The sequence below is a fragment of the Papaver somniferum genome, unplaced genomic scaffold, assembly GCF_003573695.1.
Source record: "Papaver somniferum cultivar HN1 unplaced genomic scaffold, ASM357369v1 unplaced-scaffold_137, whole genome shotgun sequence".
Taxonomy (NCBI): Eukaryota; Viridiplantae; Streptophyta; class Magnoliopsida; order Ranunculales; family Papaveraceae; genus Papaver; species Papaver somniferum.
This window is the reverse complement of record NW_020622934.1, coordinates 18,760,453-18,780,536: the sequence shown is the minus strand read 5'-3', so window position 1 is coordinate 18,780,536 and position 20,084 is coordinate 18,760,453. Positions and strand designations below refer to the sequence as shown.

General features: G+C 36.8%; 1 pseudogene; it reads left to right on the top strand.

Annotated features, from left to right (window-relative positions):
• The first annotated feature begins 10,925 nt into the window (after positions 1-10,925).
• LOC113335076 lies at positions 10,926-11,025 on the top strand (annotated as a pseudogene).
• Positions 11,026-20,084: the final 9,059 nt, after the last annotated feature.

The following is a 20,084-nucleotide window of genomic DNA, read 5'->3' as shown; positions in this document are numbered from 1 at the left end:
TTGTTGGTTCAACAATAGTTAACCAAAAGGTTAGCCATATGAGCATTTCATACCAACCATATTCTTCTTCACCATAACTAGTTCAAATGACTTTAAATGAACTAGTTAGAGAGTTGTTCAATTGCAAGGAAATCTTATGTACTACACAAGACACAATTGAAGCAAAGATGATTTGATTCACTTGAATCGGTTCATGAACTTTTATAACCACGGTTTGCAAAATGCATTCCTTAGTCTTTTTAAGTTTAAGTTCAGAAATCATCTTCAGATATATATAACCTTCTTAAGTTCGCACACTAGGTTCGCGGACTTAAGCAACCGGGCAGAATTTACAAACTCCAGTAGAAAATCTCGGCAAAGACTTTCCGCCGGTTTGCGGACTGGTACTCACATAACAAGTTTGTCAACTCCAGCAGAATTTCTCGGGATGAGAAGTTCGGCAGTTCGCGGACTTGGCAACAATCCATTCTTCCGGTTTCTCTTGATCAACAAAGTTCGCAAACTTTGGTTCAAGGGATAGAACTTATGCACATATGTGTTTCCACAACAATAATTATGTCCGTCATTGGTTATTTAATCTAAACTCTCATTCCAACCATTAAAACATTCTTAGAGGACGTTATATAGTTGTTACACCATTTCTCGTCAAAGCAATTTTCAAAATGATTGAAACATATCATGACTTTCGTCACTAGGTAAAGATAAACATGGTCGAAGAAAAACACTTACCAACACATATTTCGAGATATAGATAGGCGAGGTATACTCGACTCGAAATACCAAATGTGTATAATCTAAGTCTATATATAGTATATGACTTTGTGTCTCAAGAAGTAGGAGATAAAGTAGATAGACTTTTGAGTGACAGATAAGTTCAAGTCTTCACATACCTTTTTGTCGAGAAGTTCCACCGGTTCCTTGAGTAGTTCTTATTCTTGTATGATGAATCGCCATGAAGTCCTTGAGCTCAACTACACTTTCTATCCTAGTCCGAGATTTAGCTATAGTAGACTAGAAATCAAGACTTATAGTTTTTATCACTAACATTGACAAACATGCTTGAGATAGCAACGCATGCGAGTTCGACCGAGCAATGTTCTAACAATCTCCCTCTTTGTCAATTTTAGTGACAAAACTATCAATACATATGGAATACAAAAAAGACAAAGAAACTTTAGTAGCTCCTATTCCACATGTCTAATCTTCAACATTCTTAGAAATCTTCTTCACTTCCAAGTACTCCAATGATCCCAAAGGTTGTAAGTTTAGCATCATTGTTGTTGAAGATCCGTAGATATAACAATGAGAAAGTATCGGTCTCGATCATTGTTATACAGTGTCATAGTATTATTACACAGTGTCAAAGTCCAATTGTATCACAACTTCAATAATAATACTATGGTGATATGTATCACTCCCCCTTATTCAATACTCCATCTCACATGGAAACCACTCCCCCTTACACAATGATCCTAAAACCATATGTATTTGTAGTGTGAACTACATATTAATTCTCCCCTTTTTTTCAATAAAATTGGCAAAGGTACAAGAACGGGATCATAATAAAATTTCCGTAAGAGACATTTCATGAATAAAAGAAAATACATACCATCTAATTTAGATGCAATCATATAGCCGAAGATAATAGCATTCATCAAGGAGTTTAAAGATACAAGATAACCCCTTTAAAATTCCACAGCCGCACACCCCTCAAGATATGACTATTAAGCACAAGTTCAAAAGAACTCTCCCCCATTTGATGTCATTCCCAATGGAACAACAAGAGCGACCTTAATTTCAAAAGAAAAGAAGTATTTTGATTGGACACCAAAAACCATGATAATGATTTTCTATATCCAATAACTCAATCAAATTAATCACAAGTAAACCCATGATTAATTTAATCGGAATACGCAATCAAATTAAACACAAAAGTGATCAACTTAATTGATTATGCTCGACATAAGAGAACTTACGGAGCATACGACTAACATAACCATTAGAAAATGAATAGGATAGTCGTTCATATACTCAACATAAGAGGAATCTTACGGAGTATGAAAATACTCAACTAGATTAATTATAAGAGAACCCAGAATTAATCTAATTGGAATACACAACCAAACTAATTACAAAAGTAACCAATTTAATTGTCATTTGTTTTGCTCGACATAAAAAGACTTATGGATCAATAACTAAATAACCAAACAAGATGATTAATTTAGTTCAAGAATACTCAACATAAAGTACCTTACGGAACAACTACCAAAGCTAATCAAAAATTAATCAACTTGATTGTATCGTGCTCAACATAAGACACATTACGGAGCCTCATAGTATTACATAAAATATGGATCAGTGAAGATCAATACTGTGGAATACACAAGGATTCATTCTATCTTCCATCACTATTTGCATAACGATATTTAATAGACATAATCCTTGAACACAAAAGATTTTAACCTATCTTCCATCCAAGAATTGACGATATAGGCTTAACTTTTGTATATGTCAAAAGTCTATTCATCCTTAAATCAACACATGAATACCGATCATGAACGATTTTACTTTTGACAAAATATGGGACAACATAGTTCACGGACGTAAACACCATGTGTTAGAGCACTGATCGGTTGAACCCACTAGCGTTGGTATGTCAAGTTAGTTGTCAATTTTAGTTGCCAAAATGCATTCTTGATTTAGCATACTAAAGATAGTTTCGGACTAGATTAGGTCTAAGAAGTTGAATCGAAGCTATCCTTAAAGGATGAAGATTGAAGACTACAAGAAGACATCAACAAGTACTTCATCAACAAAGATATGTGATTTATTTCATTTGTATTCTTGTTAAATTCTACATTTCTAATCTATCAAGATATATGCTCACTCTATGGAACAATTCCGATGACGGTAAATGTACATTTATGTGTATATACTTGAGGTTATTTGATTCATGACCTTGGAGACAATAACCTTTATTCTTGTAAAGAATCTCATGTTATAGTGAATGAGATTATGAATCCAACGAGCCAAGAATCACTCAATTCCGAGTTATAACGATGAAGTTATGAGTGATTTATTAAAGTTCTTTAGTAGGAAACAATCCATGGGCTGTTTGTAGTGGTTCATGGACTTGGGCCCGATTCGTGACTAAAAGTTATTTTTGGTCAAGTTGGTGATGTTTCCTTTTTAGGCAAGATGGCTATTATTCCAAACATATTTGATTACCATATTAAAGTGTTTGAGATAACTTTTAATTCCTGCCTAAGTTAGAATGTGATTTATTCACATAAATAAATATTGCTATTTAATTATTAATGCATAATATTTGTAACTTAGGAAAGACTCCCATAATTAGGAGAGTCTTGAAAAAGGAAAATAGTCAAAACCTTAGCTTTGTTTTCAAGCTAACTTTTCACTATAAATAAAGGGTTTGTGAGTTTACACAGTTTTCATCCCCTTTGGAAAATTGGCGTAAGCTTTGCAGGTTGTTTCCATGTCTTTTGTTCTTCGTGAAAAAGAGTGAGATAAAAGTCTTTGTATTGGGGATCATAAAGACAAGTTGGATTTAATCTTCGTGATTGATCATACAACTTGTAATCTAGGTTTTTCACCTCTTGTCTATTCTAACGTTTTCTCTCCTAATATAAAACCATTGAAGAGTTTTTGATCACAAACCCTAGGTTTTGATAGATTTCAGTTTCCGATCATATACCAACACTTGTTAGTCGAAATCGGAGACTAAAAAGAAAAACTTCTATTGAGGCATCTCGTAAAATCCTTGAGAAGTTTTAAACAATTTATTCTAGTTGTTCTTGTTGTGGAGTTATTAGGTTTCTCTTCCTATTTTTGAAGAGTATAATAATCCCTAATCTACAAGTTTGTTTTGATATTACTTTTACCTAGTAACTGTTTTTATCAAAATAAACACAAGATTTCCAAAACCTTGATTCATATCTAAAGGGAAATCAAACCGCTATTTTGTGCAAACAAAATATCGAATCGTATCAATTGTGTTGTGGTATCTTCTAAAGAGAGCCTCGGGTTCTGCTAGAAGATTTGTGTGAAGAATTTCTAAAGAGAATCGGTATTCTGCTAGGAGTTCTACAAGTGTTGAATGATGTGATTTGTAGATAGTGGTAAAAAGAGTGTCGTTTTTCAGACTTGTGAAGGATTTTTTTAGACTTAAATTCAAAACTAAAATAGAAAACACAATAAAAATTATAGCAAATTCAAACAAAGATGATATCAATATTAAAAGAAACACTGAGGCTAAGATTCCACTATTTTCCAAGTTCAAAGTGATTAAATCAATACTTATATTTATGTAATGTTCTCGTTTATTTTGATTCTAAAATATTGCAACAAGTAGATTTTCAAAAGTAGTAATTGTAAATACCAAGTATGAAGCATCAAAAGTCTTCAAACTAAGCATACTCCATCAAAATAGATCACAATCACTGAAATAAAAATCATATTCAATAATAGTTCAAGGCAAATAATCATATAATTATTGCAAATAAAAAGATAAAATAAAATGTACCACTTTTTGTTGGAAAAATAGCTTCCTCTATCGCCTCATCAATGGGGTTTAGCTTCTCATATTAATCATGGTCTCAAAATATGTGTTTGTTGCTCAAAAGATGATTAAAAAAGTGAAAAGTAATAACACAGACTGTTTGCAACAGTGTATCGGAGTTACAAAACAGTTGTTACAATGGAACTGTTACAGAAAACTGTTGTAAATACTGTTGCTTTGTCGCTTATTTTAAGACCCCAGAAACCACTGTCTTCAATGGCCTTTTGTTCTTCGTGTTCTTCCTTGTGCACCAGCAGAAACGATTTCCTGCAACTCTTGATTTCGTTCTCTGTTCTTCTCTAAACTTCCCCCAACTCTCGACTCCTCCTCCTGGAACTCATACAACTCATATATATACATATAAACCACGATATTTCGAGAAATATTTCAATTATCTTTTCGTATTCTTCTCTGCAAGTCACGGCCTCTTCTCCCTTCCTTTTTTTATCTTTACGCGGCTTCTGTTTTGTTGAAACTTCCTAAAGTAGATAAGAGTCGAAACATAGGATAATATTTCTTCCCCAGCTTCCGACGTAACTGCCAAATATAAGCCACCATATCCAGGGAAACCTTCACCTCCCTGTTTAATCGTGCAAGACATCAAACCTTCCATTCTTTACGCTTCCAAACAACTACCTTTCCTGTTTCGATGTACTGGATCATTCCCAGTCCGTATCCAAATAGAAAGTCCACTAAATTCTCATCCAAACCTCTTCCCAAATCTTCCAGCGAAGCTCCGCGTATATTTTCGACATTTTCTTGCTTCAAATCGATTATCTATCCCAGCTTCACCGAATCCATTAACTACACCTTTCCTGTTAAGCCAAAACAGGCCCATACAAGAAGTTTTTGCGATTGAATCTCTCTATAACCTCTCCAAAAATCAAACCCTAAAACTGAACTTCGCTGCAACAAGTTTCCTGCAAAAAAGCAAAAATTCAAATGTAGAAGATGACGCCCCTTATCCTGCTTCTGGGTGCCTTTAACACTTAGGGTGTCCTGGGGTGTAAATATCAAGTGGGTGCCCCTTAGTAATTGAGGTGTCCCTTATCCAAATGAGGGGTGTCTTTAGTGATTTTCTCCCACGAGCGCAAATACCACTTTTTGAGCCAATTTTGCCGCAAAAGCTTATTTCTCCAAAAACACCTACAAAAACATAAAATAATCAAATAAGTACAAAATCGAGCACTAACAATACAATAATTGAGAACAAAATAGACACATAAATGTGTCTATCAAATACCCCCAAACTTATTATTTGCTAGTCCTCGAGCAAATCAAATCTAAAAAAATAAAATCCTAACTCACTGTCGCAGGCATCGTCGATTGCATTTAGCGTATGCAATAAGCCTTTAAACCCCTAGGTGTCTCTAGTGGTGGAGTGTTGTCTCCGGACGGCTTACCAGAGGTATACCCACAAAACCTTTATACTCCAGACCCTAGCTATCTACACAGAACCTTAGAAGGCACTAAAGAATTTCCTTGGTTGGCATACTTATTGACTACATGGGGAAGTACCCTGATGCGAAATTCCAATTGTTGTACACGAGTTTGCACTCAAGCATACTAAAATTCATATATAACTGACAGAGCTCTACTCAGATAGTCGCACTATGGACATCAATATCCGGAGTCAAAACTAATCACATGGATAGATCAAGAAGATGGATATAAAAAACATATATGGTTTTGATGTTTACTAGGTGAACGGTGTTTCTCATATCTGTCTGAAGGCATCCGATAAAATGAACCTATCCTAATGGACTGAGATACTAGTCTGACTAATATCAACAAAATGGCATATACAAGGGAACCAGTGATTGATAATCCTAACTATAGGTCAACACCACTGGCATATACAAGGGTTCCAGTGGTCGACTTTATTGAATTTATTCCAGTTGGTCTGATGGTCTGGTCTCAATTTTTTTTTTTTTGTATCTCAATCACTCTAATTCACCCTAGCATTGGCAACAACTTGAATAGTGAGCCCCACCTAATCACTTATAGAAACATAGTTTAAAAACAAAACAAATTAAAAACAGAAGTGAAAAGGACTCAACGAGATATGGTGAAACTATCATGTTATTTATAACACCTGAGCTCTGTGCTTTTATGAATAGACTCTTTAGATGTTGCCATCTAATCAGATTGGTTCCTCAACTCCTACAACCAAAATGCTTCCATCCACTTAGATTGGTTAGTGCCATCCTTAATAGGGATAAATTTCTAGGCTCTGGAGTTTATTTATTGCAACAAATAGGAAACAAAAAGTTCTACCCCACCCCCAAACTTAAATCTAACATTGTCCTCAATGTTTCTAATTAAAGAACAGTACCAAAAATAGAAGTAACATGAGGAAATAGTAAAGAGAGAAGTCGGAAAGATAGTACCTGGGTGAAGTGTAACCAAAAACCTACAAAAATATTATACAACATACAAAATCACCTCGATGGTCAATCAAGGTAAACAGGGTCCTCCAGAGGGACTTCCTCAACATCACCTGTAGGAAAAGGATCTAAAAAGGGATTCAATCGATGACCGTTAACCTTCGAAGAACTACTACCATCTGGTGTCTCAATCTCAACAGCGCCATGAGGAAAAACAGTACGGACCACAAAAGGACCGGTCCGCCGGGAGCGCAACTTCCCGGGGAATAGATGCAAACGAGTGTCATATAGAAGAACTTTTTGACCTGGAGAAAATGACTTTCGTAAAATATTCCTATCATGCACAAGTTTCATTTTGTTCTTATACTCCTTAGCACTATCGTATTCATCTCTACGAATCTCGTCCAACTCATTGAGTTGGATCTTTCTTTGAGCTCCTGCCTTGTCAAGTGAAAAGCTTAAGTTCTTAATAGCCCAATAAGCTCTATGCTCTAACTCAACAGGCAGGTGACATGCCTTTCCAAATACTAAACGATAAGGTGACATTCCAGTGGGTGTCTTAAACGCAGTACGGTAAGCCCATAAGGCATCAGTAATCCTCGACGACCAGTCTTTCCTATTTGGATTAACTGTTTTCTCTAGAATACGTTTAATTTCCCTATTGGAAACCTCTACCTGGCCACTAGTTTGAGGGTGATATGGGGTTGCTACTTTATGGGTAATACCGTATTGTTTCATTAAAAGAGCAAACGGTCTATTACAAAAGTGTGAACCTCCATCACTAATTATAGCTCGCGGCGTACCAAAATGTGTAAGTATATTCTCTTTCAAAAACTGGACTACGATCCTATGGTCATTCGTTTTACACGGAACCGCCTCAACCCACTTAGACACATAGTCTACAGCGACAAGTATGTAAAGATAACCAAACGAAATAGGAAATGGATCCATAAAATCAATGCCCCACACATCAAAGACCTCAATCACTAAAATAGGGTTCAAAGGCATCATATTTCTACGGTAAATGGTTCCTAACTTCTGGCAACGCTCACAAGAAACACAATGACTATGGGAATCTGTAAACAAAGAAGGCCAGTAAAATCCACACTGCAAAATCTTAGCACCAGTCTTCTTAGCACTAAAATGACCCCCACATGCATGTTCATGACAAAAGGAGATAATACTAGACTGGTCACTCTCATATACACATCTCCTAATAATCTGGTCCGAACAATACTTAAACAGATAAGGGTCGTCCCAAAAGAAATGTTTAACCTCGGCTAAAAACCTAGAACGATCTTGCTTACCCCAATGTTGAGGCATTCGACCAGTAACAAGATAATTCACTATATTTGCATACCAAGGTGATTGGGAAACAGAGAACAATTGTTCATCAGGAAAACTATCCCTTATAGGAAGGGAATTATTAGGGGAACTAACAACTAGCCTTCTGGGGCAAAGGGACAGGTAAAAGTGGTTTTCTCTTGGTCTTCTGGGGCAATAAAGATCTGATTATAACCGGAGTAGCCATCTAAGAAGCAATAATGACTATGTCCAGCTAACCTCTCTAGCATTTGGTCGATAAAAGGAAGGGGAAAGTGATCCTTCCTTGTGACCTTGTTCAATTTCTTATAGTCAATACAGACACGCCATCCCGTGGTCACTCGGGTTGGGATTAATTCATTATTATCATTCTGGACTACAGTGATACCTGATTTCTTGGGGACAATCTGAACAGGGCAGACCCACTTACTGTCTGAAATTGGGTAAATAATACCCGCATCTAACAACTTAAGCACCTCTTTTCGAACTACCTCTTTCATGTTAGGGTTCAGTCGACGTTGCATCTCCCTAGAAGGTTTGGAGTCTTCCTAAATGAATCTGATGCATACACACGTAGGACTTATACCCTTAATGTCTGCTATAGTCCACCCTAAAGCTTCCTTATTGTCTTGAAGTACATTACTAGCCTACTTTCCTGATCACTATCCAAATCGGAAGCTACAATCACAGGTAAAGTCTCAGATGGGCCTAAAAACACATACTTTAGAGTATTAGTGGTTTAAGGTCCAACTTTGGGGCTTTCTAAAGAAGAATTAGGGTAGTCTCAGAAACTGGTAATGGTTCGAACCTAGCTTTCCATCTATCAGGTCTAACACGGGGTAGAATCTAATAGAGCATTCACCTGTTCAATAGTGCTATCGTCGTCAAAATCTAAACCAAAATGGGATAGACAACTTTCTAATGGGTCTTCAGACAAAATGTTTGGTAATGACTCCTGAACTAAGGCTTCTATCATGTTCACCTCTTCAACACATGTGTCATCTAGCTCATGAGGTTGCTTACTGACATTAAAAATGTTCATCTCCATAGTCATATTACCAAAAGATAAACTCATCACACCATTTCGACAGTTAATGATCGCATTAGACGTAGCTAAAAATGGGCGACCTAAAATCACAGTATCTGGTTCTCTGGTCAGGGACAGGTTGGGTATCTAGGACCACGAAATCCACTGGATAAATAAACTTGTCGACCTCAATAAGAACATCCTCGATAACACCTCGAGGGATTTTAACAGACCTATCAGCTAACTGCAGTGTCATCTGAGTAGGTTTATTTCACCACCCGTCCTAGCTGTAAGTATACATGGAATGGAAGTAAGTTCACACTGGATCCTAAGTCAAGTAAAGCTTTTTCTACCCGGAAGTTACCTATTGTGCAAGCAATGGTAGGAGAACCTGGGTCTTTGTACTTTGGAGTTGTGGTGTTCTGAATGATTGAACTTACGTGACTAGCTAAAAAGGCTTTCTTATGGACGCTAAGTTTTCGCTTTCGCGTACACATATCCTTAAGGAACTTGGCATAAGCAGGAATTTGCCTAATTGCATCTAATAAGGAAGGTTTATGGTAACTTGCTTAAAAACCTCCAATATGTCATTAAAGTTCGATTCCTTTTTGTTGGTATAATAGTGGGAAATGGGGCTCTAGGAATAAAATCAGACCTTTCAGGAACCGAATTCACATCATCAGAAACTTTATCAGTCTCCTCAGCTACTGGTCCTGAGAGGTGAGATCTGAGGGGTGAACTACAGTATGTTCACTATCGGGCATGGTTACCTTATTGTCTACAACTCTACCACTCTAAGGGTTCTAACAGCATTCAATTGATTCGATGGTTTTGCACCTAATTCATGAACTCCTCTAGGGTTGGGTTGTGTTTGACTAGGAAACTTACCTTTTTCTCTCAAAGAATCACTTATCAGACCAACCTGGGTTTTTAACTCGGAAATAGCCTGACTATTTTCTTTCCTATCCTGTTACTAGCTTGTAGACTTGTTCTACGGATAACTGAAATTTTGCAGTTTGCTGAGTTAACAAGGCGAGAGATTCCTCTAAACTTAGGATTTTCTTATCTGACTGATTCTGAAACTGAGCTAGTCCTGAAGGATTCTTAGTATACCAAAACCTGGGGGAGCATTAGAATTACTAAACTGACCTTGACTTTGGCCCTTAGACCACGAAAGGTTCGGATGGTTTCTCCAACCAGGATTATAGGTTTCTGAATATGGGTCAATCTTTTGACGGTTATCAAATCTAGTGTTATTATAAAAGAGCATTGGCTTGCTCTTCAATATTCTGGCCTTCCCAAAAAGGCTCCACTCTACCACTAGTCTGGCCCACTTCTAAGGCTTCTAACCTTTTTGCTATAGCAAATTTTGGCATCTGATTCATAGCCTCCTTCTACCCTATTAACGTTTCCTCTACTTAAAAGAATTGTTTTCTGGGGTGCCCTACTATTTTCCCATTGCTGGGTTTTTTCGGCGATTTCATTAAAAAATTCCATCGCCGCATCAACAGTTTGGTTTTCAAATCCACCAGTGCATAGAGACTCAACCATGGTCGTTGTGGAATAATCTAAACCCTCATAAAGGATCTGAACTAGCCTAACCTTTTCTAAACCATGATGAGGACACTGGGATAATAAATCATTGAACCTTTCCAAATACCTATATAAAGATTCTCCCTCTTGTTGTGAAAATGTGCATATTTGCGTCCTAATAGACGATGTTTTGTGCCTAGGGAAAAACTTATTGAAAAAGGCAGATGTAAGTTGTTCATATGTCTCAATTGACTCGGAGTCCAAACTATAGCCACGACTTGGCCTTATCTTTCAGGGAAAATGGGAATAACCTAAGTTTCAAAGCATCATCATCTAAGCCTCTAATTCTTAGAGTACTACAAATTTCCTCAAAATCCCTAACATGGTAATAAGGGTTTTCATTTTCTTTCCCTAAAAAGATTGGGAGCATCTGTAAGGTCCCAGGTTTCAGTTCATAGGGTGCCTCCGTTTCAGCTAACTTAATACACGAAGGACGAGTAGTCCTAGTTGGATTCAACAAAGCTTTCAAAGTTGCCATTTCTGGCACTATCGGAAATGGATTGTCTCCTCAAGCGGACGTTCAAAAATGGAATCTTAAAAATCGTACTTTCTAAATTGAGGTAATCGAGATGTTTAGAACTACTAGGTTTCTCTTTAACAAATCTACCTAGGGCGTCTCTTTTACGTTCAGGCATGCAAAAAAATTAAGGAATGGGATTCTATTCAATCACAAAACAAGTCTGACTCAACTAAATCAAACCTATTGATTTCTAGCAAACAAAAAGCATGATGGCTCCACTTAGATTGTTTCTAGACCAGCTTCTAATCCTTCGAAAGGGAATTCGTTATAATTTAAGCAAACCCCTCTGGAATCAATCCGAGTTAAAGTAAGTTGAATAGAGGCGAGGAAAGCTCGATGGAGCTTTGATACCCAAGGCCTCACCGGTATTACAAGGCGGCGCAGTCACGCATTCAACTTACAAAAACCGTCAAGAACTTCGAAGTATGCTTAAAAGAATAACCGATATTTTTCGAATGACTTTCCTGTTAAGCTCGTTACCCTATCGGTCTCGTTCTAGTCAAAATTTTAGGCTTAGGTTCGCGTAGGTTACGTGTTCCTAAAGCGGGCAAGAAGAGAACGATGATGAAATCCGAACCCTTATCTTGTATGGCCAGGCCTTGCCCTTTACTAGAAAAATAAATTTCCGTATTCAGTCCTCAACATATATGCATACGAAGGAGTCCAGTAACTCGCTGACAGGGGATTCGCGAGTGTTTAGAATCTTACCTCCCGTTCCAGACGGGGGATGGATCGGTTGTAGTCGACTCGGGTCACTGACTCCGATGTCAAGTGTACGAACCCAAGGTGCAGAGACAATATCGTAATTGTCCTCCTTCTCTGCAAACAGTTTATATTTAAAGTACCCTTCCGTAGGGTAATAAAAAAAATAATGTCCCAAAGTCCAAAAGTCCAAAAAGAAAAGAAAAATTACAAAAATAATAAACCCTAATATAGTTTTTTTTTTCTACAAGAAAATAAACAAACCCTAAACTAAAATTGTCTAAAATAAAATTGTCTTCTTTTCTGTTCACTTTGCTTTAATCTTTAGCTCCAAGTCTTTATGAAATCACCAAACTCTTTGGCTCAATTTTCTTTATGATCCAGAACCTGTAGACACAAGATAAATACCCAAAAACATAGAAAAGAACAAAAATAATAAAATAAATAAAAAATAAAATAAATCTAAAACTCTAAAAACAAGTCCGCGTCGGCGGCGCCAAAAATTGATGTGATTTGTAGATAATGGTAAAAAGAGTGTCGTTTCTCAGACTTGTGAAGGATTTTTTTAGACATAAATTCAAAACTAAAATAGAAAACACAATAAAAATTATAGCAAACTCAAACAAAGATGATATCAATATTAAAAGAAACACTGAGGCTAAGATTCCACTATTTTCCAAGTTCAAAGTGATTAAACCAATACTTATATTTATGCAATTTTCTCGTTTAATTTGATTCTAAAATATTGCTACAAGTAGATTTTCAAAATTAGTAATTGTAAATACCAAGTACGAAGCATCAAAAGTCTTAAAACTGAGCATACTCCATCAAAATAGATCACAATCACTGAAATAAAAATCATATTCAATAATAGTTCAAGGAAAATAATCATATAATTATTGCAAATAAAAAGATAAAATAGAATATACCACTTTTTGTTGGAAAAATAGCTTCCTCTATCGCCTCATCAATGGGGTTTAGCTTCTCATATTAATCATGGTCTCAAAATATGTGTTTGTTGCTCAAAAGATGATTAAAAGGGTGAAAAGTAATAACACAGACTGTTTGCAACAGTGTATCGGAGTTACAAAACAGCCGTTACAATGGAACTGCTACAGAAAACTGTTGTAAATACTGTTGCTTTGTCGCTGATTTTAAGACCCCAGAAACGACTGTCTTCAATGGCCTTTTTTTCTTCGTGTTCTTCCTTTTGCACCAGCATAAACGATTTCCTGCAACTCTTGATTTCGTTCTCTGTTCTTCTCTAAACTTCCCCCAACTCTCGAATCCTCCTCCTGGAACTCATACAACTCATATATATACACATAAACCACGATATTTCGAGAAATATTTCAATTAGATTTCCGTATTCTTCTCAGCAAGTCACGGCCTCTTCTCCCTTCCTTTTTTTATCTTTACGCGGCTTCTGTTTTGTTGAAACTTCCTAAAGTAGATAAGAGTCGAAACATAGGGTAATATTTCTTCCCCAGCTTCCGACGTAACTGCCAAATATAAGCCACCATATCCCGGGAAACCTTCACCTCCCTGTTTAATCCTGCAAGACATCAAACCTTCACCTCCCTGTTTAATCCTGCAAGACATCAAACCTTCCATTCTTTACGCTTCCAAACAACTACCTTTCCTGTTTCGATGTACTGGATCATTCCCAGTCCGTATCCAAATAGAAAGTCCACTAAATTCTCGTCCAAACCTCTTCCCAAATCTTCCAGCGAAGCTCTGAGTATATTTCCGACACTGTCTTGCTTCAAATCGATTATCTATCCCAGCTTCACCGAATCCATTAACTATACCTTTCATGTTAAGCCAAAACAGGCCCATACAGAAGTTTTTGCGATTGAATCTCTCTATAACCTCTCCAAAAATCAAACCCTAAAATTGAACTTCGCTGCAACAAGTTTCCCGCCAAAAAGCAAAAATTCAAATGTAAAAGATGACGCCCCTTATCTTGCTGCTGGGTGCCTTTAACACTTAGGGTGTCCTGGGGTGTAAATATCAAGTGGTGCCCCTTAGTAATTGAGGTACCCCTTATCCAAATGAGGGGTGTCTTTAGTGATTTTCTCCCACGAGTGCAAATACCACTTTTTGAGCCAATTTTACCGCAAAAGCTTATTTCTCCAAAAACACCTACAAAAACATAAAATAATCAAATAAGTACAAAATCGAGCACTAACAATACACATAATTGAGAACAAAATAGACACATAAATGCGTCTATCACTGAAGAAGGTATTACATCTAGTCCGAATAGGTGGTAGGAAATTGGTCTAACAACTTTTAATCAGTGTGTGTTTATTCTGGACTAGGTCCCGAGGTTTATCTACATTTTCGGTTTCCTCGTTAACAAAATTCTGGTGTCTGTGTTATTTCTTTTCCGCATTATATTTTATTTATATAATAGAAATATATCAGGTTGTACGTTAAGATCAATCAGTTCTTGTATCTGGCCTTAGGGTTGTTGAGTGAATTGATTGACACTTGAACATTGGTCTTTGGTACTGTTCAAGTTAATCCTCTTATATTCAATCGGGCTCGCAAATCCCTATTTACTGATTGCGGATTGAATCGAGAGATAGAGATATAAAACTCTTTGATATACTTTTTATAGATTGAGTCTAACTGTCTAGTTGATTCTCTTGAAAGTATATTGGAGTTATTCTATTCAGATTGCCAAACGAAATTTTGGGTGTGGTTGTTAGACCCCCACTTTTTCACCAATATCCCATAAAAATTGCAATATAAAAAATCATAAAGATTAAATACTGTAAACCATCATCCTCCAAATATTTTTAGAATTTAAACCAATAAACCTAAAAAAGACCAAAAAGATGAAAAATAATAGTTATGTGTAGTCACAATCATTGCTATTCAAGCACTAGTTATTCTTCCAACTAAACCAAAAAGAAGACATACTAGGAAACAAATAAAACAAGCTAAAGGAAAACAGACTCCAGTGCTATTCTGAACACGAACTAAGATCATATGGACGGTTCAGAATCCTCATGAGACAACTGGTCTTTGAGCTTGTGATTGACAGCATCCGTTGCATCATCGGAGAGGTGATTCTCTTTACGAAAATCATTGATGTGAGATTTTATGAGACCAAGGTCAAAGGTAACCTTTTCCAACTCAGTTTTCAGCGCATCAATACTTTTCAGAGTAGCAATGAGTTGTTTTTTTGCTTCCCCAAAGTACTTAAGAAAGTCATGAACAACTTCAGCAGAAATCATATCATCCTTTTCAGCATCCTCATGAACATAGGCAAAATAACATGAAGCATTAGGATGATCTTCATCTACAAGGGTTATTTTCTTCTTGGACTAAACAACACCTTTATCAAGGATCGTCTTGCAAAACCACCATAGAAAGATGAAGACGAAGACATTCTTGACAACCCAGAAACCAACCTAGAGTATGTGTACGTGACTTTTGCAACTCAATAGGTTAATATTTAAGGGTCTCTTAGGGAAGGGATTCTAGGGTTTTATTAAACAGTTGACTCGTCTCAGAACACGGATATCCGTTCGAGTACAACCTGGCCCCCCAAAGATAAATCCCAACAGGGATTTTTGCAACAAAAGCCTCGAAAAATTCCATAACTCAGGAAAGCAATTTTGAGCAAAGTTGTAGCAAAAAAATAATCAAAAGACGAGTTCCTAACGAAAATGAGAAGACACTTTAGACACAAACAATACTTTAAGAATAGTAAGTTTGCAATTAAAAAGCTTAGCTATGGACGATAAGAAGATAACTCAACTTAACAGATGCAAATGCCAAAAGTATACCTGAAAATTAACACATCTTACTCAACAGGGTTTTTATGAGTAAGCTCTTCAACCCTTGTGATTAATTAGCACAAGTATGAGCCACAAGCTCATCAAGAGATTTGTGTTTATGATCAAGTCTCTTTTTTCTCCTGAATCTAGAGAGGGACTCCTTTTTATGTGAGAAATTATCATAAAACTTTCTGACATCAAAATACGAGACATAGTGTGAGTTCTTACCAGAAGATTTTTTGTTTGAGGAGGAAGACAACCTGTTGACAAATTCTTTATACCCTTCAATTATCTTTTTCAGATTATCTCTTATTTCATCAATTTTTCTTCTTTCTTCTGAACTTCCTTTCTTAGCAGGAGCAGCGTTGTTTCCAAAGACCACGACACGATCTTCTTTTAGACGATGTTTATTAAGACGTCTGTTTTGTTCTTGAGTGTTCGAGGAACTCATTGAACTGACTTTCCTGGTAACATACACAGGGTAGGTATGAAAACCGATTGATTTAGTCATGCGAATGTCAGTTACACCTTTAAGAATTAAGTCTAAGTTGTGTTGAAGTTGAACCAAGGAGTTTTTCTTCAACCTAGAGGTTCCCTTTCGTTTAACAGGACTCTTTGTCTCACAGACAAGACATACTTTCTGATCATCAGAATGATTAGATAGTACAGTCTTAATATCATCCTTAGAAGATTACTTCCCTCTATTTGATGTGCAACATCCTTGAGTGATGGTGACTTCGGGCGCATCCATTTTACTAGAAGGGAATTTCGTTTACTTCTAAGCATGAACTATTTTTATTTGTGTCAGAAGTACTTGGAATATTAGATTGCTTTGAGAATCCTTGAATAGAGAGCTTACTCAGGCGATGTTCAATTTCCAAGGCATCTCTTCTAAGGCTACCTTCAAGAGACGTACATGAAGAATGGACTTCAGTATTACCTTTGGATTTGCAATCTCTTATTACACCAAGTAGAACATTGACATGGCGCTTCAACCGTTTGAATCTATCATCTTGGATTCAAAAAAGTTTTAGAACCAATTCACTCTATTCAGCCGAATCCCGTTCATTAATGGAGAGGCTCACATTTGAAGGGTAATCGAAAGTACACATGTCAGTGTTAGTCTATCTCGTCAGTACAGAAGGTTCATCTATATTCGAGATTGTAGAACCCTTCTCTTCAGTAGAGTTAGACGAGATAGAACTTTTATTTCTGTTAAAGCGTTTATCAGAGATAGTACTCTTGTCCATAGACTCAGATCGCTACAAACACAGACTTGTAAGGTCTTGAACGTGTTTGCCTTCTCTGATACCAATTGAAAAAGCGGGGGTCTAACAACACTACCCAATATTTCGCTTAGCAATCTTTATGGACAAACTCGAATATACTTTTAAGAGAGTCAACAAGACTCAATCAATTAAAAGTATATCAAGGAGTTTATATCTCTCTCTCTTGATTTGATTTCCTCAAACAGAAACTGCGAGTACTAATCAAATACAAGGAATAACTTGGATGGTACCAAAGACCAATATCCAAGGATCAATCAATGACAATCAACAACCGAAGGTTGGATTACTCTAATTGGTGATCTAACGCACAACCTATATTATTTAAATTATAAAGATAAAAAAATATAATGCGGAAATTGAAATAACACAGACACCAGAAATTTTGTTAACGAGGAAACCGAAAATGCAGAAAAACCCCGGGACCTAGTCCATATTGAACACACACTGTATTAAGACGCTACAGACACTAGCCTACTCCAAGCTAACTTCGGACTGGACTGTAGTTGAACCCCAATCAGTCTCCCACTGGTCCAAGATACAGTTGTACTCCCTACGCCTCTGATCCCAGCAGGATACTGCGCACTTGATTCCCTTAGCTGATCTCACCCACAACTAAGAGCTGCTACGACCCAAAATCGTTGGCTTTGACAATAAACAAGTCTTTCTCACACAGACAAGTCTATCAAAGGATCAATCTGTCTCCCACAGGAAAACCCTAAAGTTTTTGTTCCGTCTTTTTATAATAATCAAGGTGAACATGAACCAATTGATAATCCGGTCTTATATTCCCGAAGAACAGCCTAGATAAATCAATCGCCTCATAACAATCTTAATCGTATGGTAGCGAAACAAGATGTTGCGGAATCACAAACAATGAGACGAAGATGTTTGTGACTACTTTTTATATCTGGCCTATCGGAGATATTAATCTCAAGCCAATCAATCTGATTGTACTCGTACGATAGAAGATGCAAGATCAGATCACACAACTACGATAAAAGTAGTATCGGTCTGGCTTCACAATCCCAATGACGTCTTAAAGTCGTTAACCTGGTTTTAGAATAAGAAAACCAAAGGTTAAAGGAGAAACGACTCTAGCACGCAAACTAGTATCACACGTGAAGTGTGGGGATTAGTTTTCCAAAATACTAGATGTCTCCTTTGTATAGTCTTTCAAATCAGGGTTTCGCCTTAGTCACAAAGCAAACAATATCCACCGTTAGATGAAAACCTGATTTAGATTCAAGCTAATATTTCTCAAATGTTAGATCGAAAACTTAGCTTGTTATACACAAATGAACTGCACGCTTATAGGTTTGTTAACCGTACCCAAACGTGTACATTTTTGGTTCAACAATAGTTAACCAAAAGGTTAGCCATATGAGAATTTCGTACCAACCATATTCTTCTTCACCATAACTAGTTCAAATGAATTCAAATGAACTAGTTAGAGAGTTTTTCAATTGCAAGGAAATATTATGTACTACACAAGACACAATTGAAGCAAAGATGATTTGATTCACTTGAATCAGTTCCTGAACTTTTATAGCCACGGTTTGCAAATTGCATTCCTTAGTCTTTTTAAGTTTAAGTTCAAAAATCATTTTCAGATATATAACCTTCTTAAGTTCGCACACTAGATTCGCGGACTTAAGCAACCGGGCAGAGTTTACAAACTCCGGCAGAAAATCTCAGCAAAGACTTTCCGCCGTTTCACGGACTGGGTTCGCGGACTGGTATTCACGCAACATGTTTGTCAACTCCGGCAGAATTTCTCGGGATGAGAATTTCGGCAGTTCGTGGACTGAGGTCGCAGACTTGGCAACAAGCCATTCTTCCGGTTTCTCTTGATCAACAAAGTTCGCAAACTTTGGTTCAAGGGATAAGACTTATACACATATGTGTTTCCACAACAATACTTATGTCCATCATTGGTTTTGTAATCTAAACTCTCATTCCAACCATTGAAACATTCCTAGAGGATGTTATATAGTTGTTCCACCATTACTCGTCAAAACAATTCTCAAAGTGATTGAAACATATCATGAATTTCGTCACTAGGTAAAGATAAACATGGTCGAATCGAAACGCTTACCAACACATATTTCGAGATATAGATAGGCGAGGTATACTCGGCTCGAAATACCAAATGTGTATAATCTAAGTCTATATATAGCATACGACTTTTTGTCTCAAGAAGTAGGAGATAGAGTAGATAGACTTTTGAGTGATAGATAAGTTCAAGTCTTCACATACCTTTTTATCGAGAAGTTCCACCGGTTCCTTGAGTAGTTATTCTTCTTGTATGATGAATCACTCTGAAGTCCTTGAGCTCAACTATACTTTTTATCCTAGTCCGAGACTTAGCTACAGTAGACTAGAAATCAAGACTTATAGTTTTGATCACTAACATTGACAAACATGCTTGAGATAGCGACGCATGCGAGTTCGACCGAGCAATGCTCTAACAAGTTCAAGATGTCAATTACGAGTGTGCGTGCATTACACACATGCCAGAGCAAATGAGTTGGTTGAGATGGTTACAAAGAGGCTTTATAACTAAGTTTGGCATATTCTGACCACAAAAAACAGGTGTGGCATCATTCGGCTTGACAACAAAAAAGGTGGTAGTTGGAAAGAAGATTGGCGGTTAGGAAAACTACCCTATGGGAAACATGGATGTTCCATGCGTGTGCAAGTGTTGTGCACGATTTTTGGCTATGTATCTAATGTATAAATAGTGCAAGAGGCATTAGAAATCAGTAAGAGAGAGTTTGTATAGTTAGTTTCATGTTTTGAGAGAATAAGACATCACCAAGAGGGTGATGGCCTGTTTTGGTCCATGTGATGGCCAAGTTTTGTAATCTTCC